The sequence below is a fragment of the Castor canadensis genome, chromosome 6 (genome assembly GCF_047511655.1).
Source record: "Castor canadensis chromosome 6, mCasCan1.hap1v2, whole genome shotgun sequence".
NCBI classification, from domain to species: Eukaryota; Metazoa; Chordata; class Mammalia; order Rodentia; family Castoridae; genus Castor; species Castor canadensis.
The window spans coordinates 8,999,732-9,012,036 of NC_133391.1; the positions used below are offsets into that span (position 1 = coordinate 8,999,732).

Sequence of the window (12,305 nt, forward strand, 5' to 3'; positions counted from 1 at the left end):
GTGTGCTGAGAAGAATTACAGAAAACCCAAACATTGATGTAATGAAAGGTGGGAACAATGAGGAAGATGCAGGGACTGGTTCATTGATTAGACACTTAGAGCAGGTCATGAGGTGGGAATCAGTTTTCAGAAGACAGAGGGACCAGCCTTAGCACATGCATGGAAGTGGGGGCAGCCTGGCACAACTGGGTGTGGCCCATAATGGGCCCTGTAACACTGAGGAGAGACTTGGGCCATAGAGCTATGTACCTCATGGGGGGTCTTTGAACAGAGGAACACAATCAGATGGGTTTGAGGAAGGCTATTTGATAGCCAACTTGTGGAACCATTGAAGCAGGGGGACCAGAGGCCCATGGCAGCTGCTGAGGATGGTGGGGCATGAGAAGGTAAGGGGATTCCAGGTTCAGAGACAGTCACTGCTCATCATTATTCCCAGTCATATGTTTCACGATAAGAACTCCCTCTACCAGGAATTTCACTGCCTATTGAGTGGCTGCACACTCTCATTCTCATAGGGAAGAAAGGCCAGGTTCAATGTCAAGATCAATGAAGTACAGAATTCCAGGCCATCCAGATAACGTTGACGTGCCTCACAGCCTTCCCAACTCTTTCCATCTATCACCACCATCCTTACAAAAGGCCGCCATTGTTGAATGTCTGTTGTGTACCAGGCTGGGGTTCCAACCCTGGTTTGCAGATGAAAAACCTGAGCACAGACAGAGTAATTGACACCTCCATGGTCACAGATACTGAGCATGGACAGTACGGCTTCAAATTCAGGGAACTCAGCCTTAAGCCTTGACTTTTCCTTTTCCTCTTACCACAGCATTCTGCACTACCTCCCGAAAATACCATAATGATGTAGAGCACCTGTGCCAGGGCTTGGTGGTGGGAGAAGCTTTGCTGGACTTCTGTCTGAATGCCAACCCAAGGTCATCAGACAGGCAAACACTGCAAAGAAGGCGAGGGACAGGGCAAAAAAGTCAAGGGACATCTGGGCCTCCCCAGACTTCAGGCAGGAGGTGACACTGCAAACACATCGATCTCATGCATGGGAGATATGATGCATGGCCAATAGGCATAGTTACCTCTGCAGTGGTGGCTTTGTCCCCTTCATCTACATTCATGCTGGGTTCACTCTAAAATTAAAGACACATGGTCAACACCCTGAATGGACACTGTACACCTCTCCCCTCTTATAGCTTGGAGAAGTCAAGCTTGGGCACAAGTGCCAAGCCTGGGTGACTTTTTGCATAAAAAGTGTGAGGGAGGCCTGCAGCGGGACCTAGGGTTGGTTTTAAGGACTTAATTGTGCTTTTGGTGTAGGGGAACTCAGTGAGCTCCTCTAGGAAATCACTCAACCCAACTGGCTCCCAGTATCCTGTTCTTGTGGTCTCTATAATGGGACCACTAATGACAGCTTCACAATATGTCATTCACTGGGCAGCTCCAACTATGGACCTTGAGCAGTTTACTCTGCTTCTCTGTGGTTCTGTTTCTTCAGTTCTAATACGTGAGTGATATTGGTATCTACCTCATCATTATTGGGAGGGTTATGTCCATCAATCCTATCATGAGCTTAGACTAGATCCTGGATCCTAGACGTGCTGTCAAAATGATTATTGTCGTTATTTATCACTAGACAGTGCAAACAGAGGCTGTGAAGTGTAAATGCATGATGGATGAAGGCCACCTGCACTGTGCAGCACATAGGAGGTAATCAGCACAGCTCCACTCTCCCTGGTCCCTCCCCTGGAGTAAGGCTTAGACACAAAGTGTTGTGGCCTCCTCATCCTGGACACCATAACTAAGACCCATAACCCTTGTTTCTGAGAAGGACCATGAAGGCCAGGACTCTAGGCCTCTGTGCTCTGGGAGGTTCAGAGAAAGTAAGTGACTTCTGGGTCACACAGCAGGTTAATCTGGAACACCAGGCTGCACCCCATGTTAACCTTTGTCCTCAGGACACATACCACTATACAAATGCCTCTCCTTAAGCAGAACCTTGGCTCCCCCACACTCACACTTTCCATCCTACATGTCAGCTTGTGGGACATTCTGAAGATGCAAACTGCATCATGAAATTGCTGTGAAAACTAATTCCCTCCATATGACAAAAACCTGCACTGGAGCCCCAGGTAAGACCCTGTCGACATCAACTCACTCGCAGCTCACCCTCCTGTGATCACTACCTGTTGTGCCCCTGCCTCAGATCCTTTGCGTATTCTCTTCCCTCTACCTGACTGTTGAGAAAAAGAAGAAGGCCAGGGCTTCCCAGCCAGGTGCAGGATGACCCTTTCCATAGGTGATTCTCATAGACAGATGGAGGACTGAGGGGGACATTTAGTGACCTGGACACTGGTGAACTAAATTCTTAAATGTTCCAGTCATTTCATGAGCTTTTTATTCAGAGAATTATAATTTGATTTCTATCACTATTTCTGTGACTTTACTGAAATTTATCTTTTATGGTCTTCATTGACTTGTTTATTTCTGATTAGCCTTTATTTGTTTTGTCATGTTATTTCCTTGTGCATTTATTCATGTCCTCTTTCACCTCATTGATCATTCTTGTAATCATTTGATAAATTCCTTGTCTGAAATTTCTTCGTCTTCACTCTTCTTTGTGCAGGTGAAGGGAGGATAAAAAATGGAAGTTCCGAAGGTGAATATGGTTGATGTACTCTCTGTAAAAGAATGAGTATAAGTGGCAGAGTGGCTCAAGTGGTAGAGCATCTGCCTAGGAAATGTGAGGCCCTGAGTTCAAACCCTAGAGCCACCAAAAAAAAAAAAACCCAAAAAAGAATGAGTATAGAATTGCTAAGCTTGTTGAAGCTACCATAAGAAGGCGGCTAAAGTCAAAATAAGAAAAACAGAGGACATGAACAAATTCAGGTTTTGAAACATATATATGTGGAAAGTCACAAGGAAACTCCATGTGTAGCTGCATTTCCAAACATAAATGTCATTTTTTCTCATTTACAGAGTTGAAGAACAGGAAGGTGGAAAATGACCACCTACCTGGCAGTTTGGTACTAGTGGGAAGAGGGAGCGATTAGGGAAAGCACATGGGATGGTGGATATGTTGCAAACATTTTGCATACATGTATGTAAATGGAAAAAAGATACCTGTTGAATCTATTCCAGGAATATGTAGAAGGGTGGATAAAACACAATGTGAATTCAAGTATGATATATTTGATATGTTATAAGAACATTTATAAATGCGACAATGTACATACACCCAGAAAAACAGAAAAATTAAAAATTAAATTAAAGACATTCTTTGACTCAGATTTCCTCTTCTTCACTATTGTTAGTGTTTGTTACTTTGTAGATACTGAGTTTAGGATAAGTCAAGTGGTCTATTTATTTTTCATATTTCCTAAGATTCTGCATTAGAGTTTGCATGAGAAAACAACGAATCGTTAGGAAGTTTTCATTACCTGTAGTCTTCGGTTGAACTATTTTCAGTGTTCAGGCAGGAGAGTGTAGTGGCAAGATTGAGGTTGTATTTCTCAACACTGGGCTATGGTCTGGCTCGGTAGCCAAGCATTTGCTCATGTGCTCAGAGCACTGGGCCTGATGGGAGTCAAGTTGAGCTAAACCACATGGTGTCTCAAGTAAAAGGGCACCTTGTCTGCTTATGGACTGATTTCAGTAGAGCAGTTTCCCCTCTTTGTGTACTTGGAGCCACTGTTAGCCTCAGGAAGAATTATAACCTCACAGTTGAATAGGATATTACTTGCTTCACAAGGTTCCCAATTTGTGATCCAGGTCAAAAATTCACTAAACTAAAGAATGTCCACCAACTGAGTTATAGAATTTTACAGAATACTGAGTTGTCTACATGTAGACGTGTACCTGAGGAGTCAAGCAAATCTACTTGCTGGTATCAGTGCTTCCATTCATATCCAGGAGTTATCTCCTTATAGGGTAAGGAGGATGTGGAAATCATGTGATTGGAAAGAGTTCGGGGCTTTCAGCACCACATAGCAACAAACATGGGACTGCAGGGATTTCCAGAAAGACTCTTTGAACTTTCATTCCCTGCCCAGAAATTCACTTCCGTTTGAAGGCCACAGGTATGATGTGATTTGGGGCACATAGGCTTGAGGCTTTCTGTTCCACCTAGAACGAACACACAGATCAAAGATGCCCATCCTGAACGACATGATTAAGTCAGCCAAAGCATACTCAGTGAATTGTTTCCACCCTGAACCTCATGTTATGGGATTCACACCTTTCCAGAGGTGGAAGAATGTCTAACCACCATGCTTTTTGTTCACAAAGCTCTTTGCTACTTGACCTTCTCCAGTGGTTCACACCAGACCCTCTCACTCTGAATGCCCAACACCCATGACCATCTGCCACCCAAACATGATGTCAGGGATTCCCAAAACTCACTGAGCATTAATTCCTCCTTGATTTTATGCCTCCACAGTAGCTCAGTCTCAATAGGTCCCTCTCCAGATGGCATCTTTTCATAGTCCTCCAAGACAAGGGAAGTGATAAATGTACTTTGTTGCTAAGGCTTCACCCTGGACAATCATAGTCTCACCAAATGCTACACTAGGGTTCTGACTTAAAGGGTGGGTAGAATTGCCAAATACTACCTTGGGGTCTAGACTTGTGGGAAGTGTAGCAGTTTGGCTTCCCTTGTGAATGCATCTTCATCTTCATCCCCACCTGTGTCTGTGGTTGCACTGCATGGCACTGCATTGCTTTTTTCTTCTCCTTTCTGTTTCTTTGTGGTTTCCATCTCCCCAGTTTCTCTTTTCTGATGCCCAGTGTTTGTTATTTCTTTCTCTATTCAGATTAAAGCCTGCCCTTAGTTATCTGATTCTTGTCATTCAGGCAGTAAAAACAAAAGATGGTTCTAGTCTACCATCTTGCCCCACACTTGAAGTCTGATTGTTTTGGACAGTTCTTCTAGGAAGATTTGTCATTACATGTGATTACAATTTTCCTTTCTTGAATTTGTATTGGTCTCTGTATTGACTCTCAAGGATTGTGCATATTCAGAAGGTACAAAAAAGTGATACATGCATTCAATGCTTAATGACCAAATCAGAGTAATCAGTATTCGCATCTTTTCATTGCTTTCTTCTTCACAATTGGATTCTTTGGTCAACCTTCTATTAGTTACCCACTCAACCACCTAGTTTTATGTTGAACTATAGTCATTTTTTATTTCCTTTGTTAAATTTATCCTGGGTAGTTTATTGGTTTTGAGGCTCTTATAAATGGGATGTTTGACCTGATTTTTTTTCTCTGTGTGTTCATTGACAGTGTATAGAAAGGCTACTGATTTCTGTATGTTAATTTTACATCCTGCTACTTTGTCAAAATAGTTTAGGATTTCTAATAGTTTGGTTAGTATTTTGAGGATCTTTAGGGAGAGTATCATGTCGTCTGCTAATAGGGATAGCTTGAATTCTACTTTTCCTATTTGAATCCCTTTTATTTCTTGCTGTTGTCTTATTGTTCTGGTGAGGGATTCCAAAACTACATTGAATAGGAGTGGAGAAAGTGAGAATCCCTGTCTCAATCTTGACTTTAGCAAGAATGGTTTCAGTTTTTCTTCATTTAGTATAATGTCAGCTATAGCTTTGTCATATATAGTCCTTATTATGTTGGGTAATATTCCTTTCACTCCTACTTTCTTCAGAGCTTTTATAATGAAAAGATGTTGAATTTTGCCAAGACCTTTTAATACATCTGTTGATAAGGCCATGTGGGCATTGTCCTTGCTTCTGTTTATATGCTATATCTTATATAGAGATTTACATATGTTGAACAATTCTTGTATCCAAATTAAACCCTTTTGGTCATGGTCTGAATCTTTGTGATGTGTTTCTGCATTCTCATTATCAGTATTTTGCTGAGAATCTTTGCATCTCTATTCATCAAAGATGTTGGTCTGTAATTCCCTGTTTAGTCACATTTTTATTGGGTATTAGAATGAGTGTAACACTGGCTTCCTAAAATGAGTGGGCTAGGGTGATAAAGGCATGCATTTTGTAATGACCAAATCAGAGTAACTAGTGTTTGCATCTTCTCATCATTTCTTTATACTTCAAAAATGAATTCTTCAGTCAGTCCTCTAGTAATTACCCACACACCTAATACTTTGATATTAAACTACAGTCATTGGAGAATCGTACATGACCTATCTCTGAAAATGTCATCCCAGACTTTAATTGCTTAAACCAAATTCTTATGAATTCATCATGACTGCATCTCTGTACTAGCTCAAACCACCATCATGTCTCTCCAGAACGTCTCCATCAACATCTTTTGTGAGTTCTGTAATAATACTGTTGCATGTCTCCCATCCATTCTAAATATGAGTGGCAAACTACACTTTCTGAAATGTAAATTGGAACATACCAATCTCTTGATAAAGATTTCTGTCATTCCCTATTACCCTGTGCATGAAATTAACTGTTCCTATAGGCAACCAAGAGAACTTATGTCTCATCATTCTATTAAGTCTCATTTCACGTCCACTGACTTCAAATGATTTATCTTATTCTCATTTTCTATGCACACCAAGATCTTTATCACGACATTAATTACACAGAGTTCAATCTCTGTGTAGTTATTCTTTATTCTTCTCAATTTGTTAGCTGATATTTTCTATTCCAGGGAAACATTCCAATTCCACAGATCTTGACCAGAATAGGAAAAATATGTTATTATATTTTATGGTAAAAACAGTTTTTCTTTCCATCATATATTGCAATTTATGTATAATTTATTCCTGAAAGTGTCGGTCTTATTTCAACTGAGAGCTATGACATGAGACTATATTCACAAACATACACTCAGGGACTGAAAGTGTAAGTGAGACAAAAAGTCACTCTTTGTCTTGTTGATAATTGAGAAATACATGACGAAGTGCATTTTGATTGCAATAAAAGTCAAATGAGCGAGCATAAAATTCTTGTAAAAGATGCTATGTCTGGGAGATGATCACAATAATCCTAAAGATTGTTTATAATTTTGGCATACTAGCATTAATTGGGTGGCTCCGTTTCCTCTATGCTTGACCCTGGGTAGGATTGTCACTTTCTTCAGAACAACAGAAGATGATTAACTCAGCATAGATAAAAGAAGACATCAAGAATGAAGAAAGTCACAGCTCAGAATGCAAATATACAACTTGATTTCATCATCTACCTTGCACTACTGATTGGGAATTTCAATTGTCAACTTGATTATTGGTTGATTATTGTGAAACACATGTATCTGTGAATGTCCCTAAAATGCAATAGGTATGTGGAGACCTGCCTAAGTAATACAAGGAATATTAGGGGAATGCATGAACCTTGGGTGTGTGAAGCTGTCTCTCCTGACATTGGAGGAAGTGATGCCCCATGGGCTTTGGTTAAGCCCTGACTGGGCTGAGCCCTTTATTACCAATTTGCCTCACACCTTACATGGCATCTAATGATGTAATTCATTTTCCATATCCCAAATAACTTTCGTGCAAATTGTTTTTAGACACATACTTCAGAACAACTCTAAGAAAGGTTAATTCAGCCCCGGGGCCTTACCATCTGCGAGTTTGGATGAAATCATAGCACCTGGGGTGGAAAGGAGGACCCTCAAACTTATTTTCCAGCTCGTGTTTATCTCATAGATGCAGGACTTCAGATGCAGAGGCCACGACAAAAATTGCTCTAGATTCCTCCATGGGAATGGAAAACACTGGGCTGAAAGAATTTGGAAAATTAGAGTGGACATTCCAGTTGACATAAAAAGATGAATACAGAGGCACATAGGAAACATATATACCTGCCTGACACTGTTGGCTCAGCCTCCACCCAAAATTGTACATTTCTAGACATGTTCCCCTTTCCTTCCAGCTTCCCCTCCATCTCAGTTCATTTAGTGATCCAGACTGCTTTCCCAGCCCAATACACAGTATATACAAAGATGGAGATGTACTGATTGCAGGGTTTTTCCCACTTTATTCTTTTGTCAAAATAACACAAGCAGTGATCCAGCCATGCCAGGACTTTCTACAAAGTAATTCATGGCGTTCTGTTACATTCTTCCATTTGATTTCTGAAAGAATACTGCCCAAGTGATCTGTGAATGCATAGAGCATTGCTGATAATAACCCCAACATGGCCCTTTTTCCTCTACCTTCCCAGAAACATCCTTAACTTATTTTGTGGTTATGGTGTACTTTTCTTTCAACAGGAGCAAGTATATTCTTTTTTTCTTTTTCTTTGTTCTGTAACAAGGCTGAATTCCATGCATTTGCTCCACCATCACTGGGACTCCTCCAGCCTGGGCTGAAAGCTAGAACCAAGAGATCATCCTTAGAAAAGTAATCCAAGTCAATTGCATGTGTTCTGTACTGAGACACTAGACCAAAGTTCCCTTTCTTGTAGATCAACGCTGTGATAAGATTTCTTTACTCACAAATGTATCTAATAATGTCTCTACTGAGAAGTTCTGTACTTGTGCCCATGGTCATGAAAACACTTATGACTGTAGACATTCAGTTACTGTTTCAAATAAGATGCATGTTCCTGGGATGCTGTGTCAAATCTGGAAATGCAAGCATAGCCAGAAATAAATGATAAGCCCTGTGAAATTTTTCCCCTCCAATTTATTACTGCTTCACCTAGACACATATCTGTGCTCAGATTTTTACTATGAACAAGTGCCTGGTCTGCAGCAGAAGGTCTAATTAATAAATTGTTCAGGCAGAATTCCATGAAATTCTAGCAATGTATTTACAACCCTATTAGCAGTGAAAACATGATTGGAAGCATTGATTCCTTGCATCTCTTTTCAAGTGCTGTTGTAGTGAGTGTTACCTGTAGTATCTGCACACATTTGGGAGCAGGGATGAAGGGGTAGGAATTTGAGTTTCTTCCCTGCTGCGGAAGGTATCAGAACATCGCTCTTATTACATGCATAGATGTTTGTCTGCTCATCTTTGTTAGTCTCCAAAGTTTTCCCTGGCTTGCTCATATTTGAATATTGTTACTGATGCATTTGTCACACATTTGGCTCTGGTTTGTTTTGCTTATACTAGTCCTTAGCTACTTTAAAATTAAAAAAGTTTGAAATCTGTTTTCTAGGAGTCTGGTCAGAATCTCCTAAACTTAGAGAAGAGAAATGTTTTGTGTGTTACTAGTTGAATAGAGTAAGGAATATTTTATTCTATGAAGGTGTTGCATTGATACATGGACTACTACTGCTATGGTGTTTTGCTGTGGGGGAGGGAGGTTGTAGTCAAGTCTAAACACAACATACTGGCAAATATAAATTTATACCTTGTTATACTGGAGCTATTAACTATTCTACAAGAGAAGAATTTGAATCTCACCATGGTAGTGATTTTAAATTCCCTGAGAGCAAACTGAATTAGTCTGTACTAAATTCCTTGCACAAATATATGTCTTCTTTACAGATAATTTGAACTGATCATTGCCTTTAAAATGAATTGTTTGGGGGATACTAACCGAGTTTGTGATATATTCTGTATATGAGTTACCTTTTAGCTGAAAGTTTACAGAAAACGATTTCTCATCTGTAGATTGTCTCTTCTCTGTGTGATTATTTCCTTTGCTCTGAAGTAACTTCTCCATTTAATGTGATCCTTTTTGTTTAATTTTCTTTGGATTTCCATGTTTTTAATATTTCCTGAACTTTGCTGCCTATTCCCTTGTCTTGAAAGGTTTTCTTATATTCTTTTCTAATGGTTTCTTACTTTATGGTGTTGAACTATAGGGATTCAATTTTGTGTTTTTTTGTATTAGGTGAGGGATGGGGGTCAACTTTCAAGTATTTAGTTTTCCCCACAGCACTGATTAAATAAACTGTTGTTTATTCAAGATATGTTTTTGCCACATACTTGTGAACCAGTTGATTGGAAATGCATGGAGTAGTTCAGTGCATTTCAATCTTCCATTGCTATGTGTGTCTGCAATTATGCAAATAACCTGTTTAGTTTATTTGTTTATTTGTTTTTTGTCATACTATTATTTGAACTCAGGGCCTAAAGTTTCATTGGCTCCACCAGCCCTTTATTTTGTGTGCTGTGTTTTTTCGAGATAGGGTCTCATGAGCTGTTTGCCAGGGCTGGATTCAAACTGTGTGCTAGTGATTTCTGCCACCTGAGTAGCTAGGATCACAGACCTGAGCCATTGCCGCCTGGCTGTCATACAGTTTTATCCCAATAATTTTACTTCATGGCATCTGGTAGTGCATTCTCAGGGTTCATCTTTTGTTCAAGATTGCTTGGGCTGCCAGGAATTCAGTGAATTTTGTGAACTTTTTGTGACTGTTTTGCTACTACTTTGAATAATGTCAGATTTTTCATCTTTTACATATTTTCTCCATGTTATTGTGTAACTGATGCATAAAAAGTGAAGTATACATATTTAATGGGTACCATGTTATGTTTCAGTACATATAAATAATTCATACAATTTATGTTACATTAAACATTACTTATCTTCAAAAAATTCCTACACTTCTTTAAGATGAAACTTACAAAAGCATTTGTGATAGGTTTTTGGAATACCATTAGTTTTGAAGACATTACCATGAATCTATAAATCACTTACGTAGGTGGATATTTTCACAACTTTGAGCAACTTTTCCTTTGAACAAGTTCCATTAGTAGAACTTGTTCATATCCATTGAAATCTATAATTTATAAAAAAAAAACAGTTTCTTGTTCCTGGGTAAGTTTTTCCCATTGGCCTGAGGAGCCAGTTATATTGTATTTATGTCTATTGCCACAGTATACCTATTTCCCCCTCATGGTTTATGTGATTGCTTCTTATTTGAGTAATTAGCAATTGCACATTTTCTCTTTGTTTGGCTATGGTACCACTAGATTGATTGTGTGACCTCTTCATGTATTCATTTGAATTTCCAGGTGAACACGCTCATCTTCTGCAAAATAGTGCCACCTGATTCTTACTTTTCATTCTTTCTCTACCTCTAATTTATTGTATATAAAATAAACTAAGAAATTCCAGAAGGGTATTAAATTCTGGTGTTATGTAAATTATGGTCTTCATTCTACTGCATGCTGTTTTTGGCACTGTGATTATGTACTATAGTTTCAGGGCAATTTTTACGTAGCTTTGCTAGTTTTGCTTCTTAAACTTTTGTTGAACAATATTTGTAATTTTTTGACAATATTTGTGTTTATGTTTCAAGGATATTTTTGTATTATTTCCTTTTTTGTTTGTCTTTTTCTCCTTTTGTTATCAGGATAATACTGGAGGTAGGATGTATTTAGCATTCATTGTTTCACTTTTAGTTTACACTATAGTTTCAGAACCATTGGTCATATTTCGTGTCTTAAGTTTTGGGACAATTTAGCAGTGAATTAATCCAGTCCTGGGTGTTACTTTGTTGGGAAGTCCTGTTAATGCTTCCTATCTTTGCACAATATAAATCTATTTGGGTTTGTCAGATCCTATTCTTTCTATTAGTTTGTTCTTACATGCCTAGAAATTTATCCATTTGGTCAAATTTTCCAATCTATTTTAATACACTTTTCAAAATATCCCATATTGATCTCTGGATTTTGGTGGTATCCAAAATTCTAATATCTACTTTTTCACCTTTCACTTTATTTACTAGATTGTTCTCTCTGTTTTATGGGGAGGATAAGTATGAATAAGGGATTGTTAATCTTATTTGTCTTGTAAAGATACTACTTTTTTATTTGACTATTTATACTGTATAAATGTATAATTTATTTTACATTCCACTTCACTACTTCATGTCTATTTCCTTGCTCACTTACTCAGCTTGGAGTGTTGTACTTTATGAAATTCACCCATGTGTGATTCTTCCTTCATTCTCAATTGATTGTATATTCTTCTCATGGGATTTAGTCTTTCCCTGACTCTATTGATTTTGACCATTTCTTCTTCATCTGTGAGTGGGATTCCTGTGAGTATCTTCTGCAATATTGGCTAGTGAGCATGACACATTTTTTTATTTATGGTTATGTGAATATAATAAAATCATAATTTTGTTTGAAATTCAACTCATTTCTTTTTTTTACATTTTACTATTATTTACGAGCTGTATGTGGGGTTTCAATGTGACATTTCCATATATGTTTGCAATGCACCCCAGTTTGATTCATCCCCTCCCTTCTTTCTCTTCCATGTCCCCTTTCTTAAATTGACTTCATCAGGTTTCATTGTTCCATATTCATACATGTACAGAATACACATCAGCCATCTTCAACCTCCATCACATTTTTCATCTTTCCCTCCACCTCCCACTGTTACCCTTCCCTTAAC

At 38.7% G+C, this 12,305-nt stretch overlaps 1 pseudogene; it reads left to right on the plus strand.

Moving 5' to 3' along the window:
- The first annotated feature begins 546 nt into the window (after positions 1-546).
- The window catches only part of LOC109676094 (vomeronasal type-2 receptor 116-like), a 173,744-nt pseudogene continuing 161,985 nt past the window's right edge, over positions 547-12,305 (plus strand).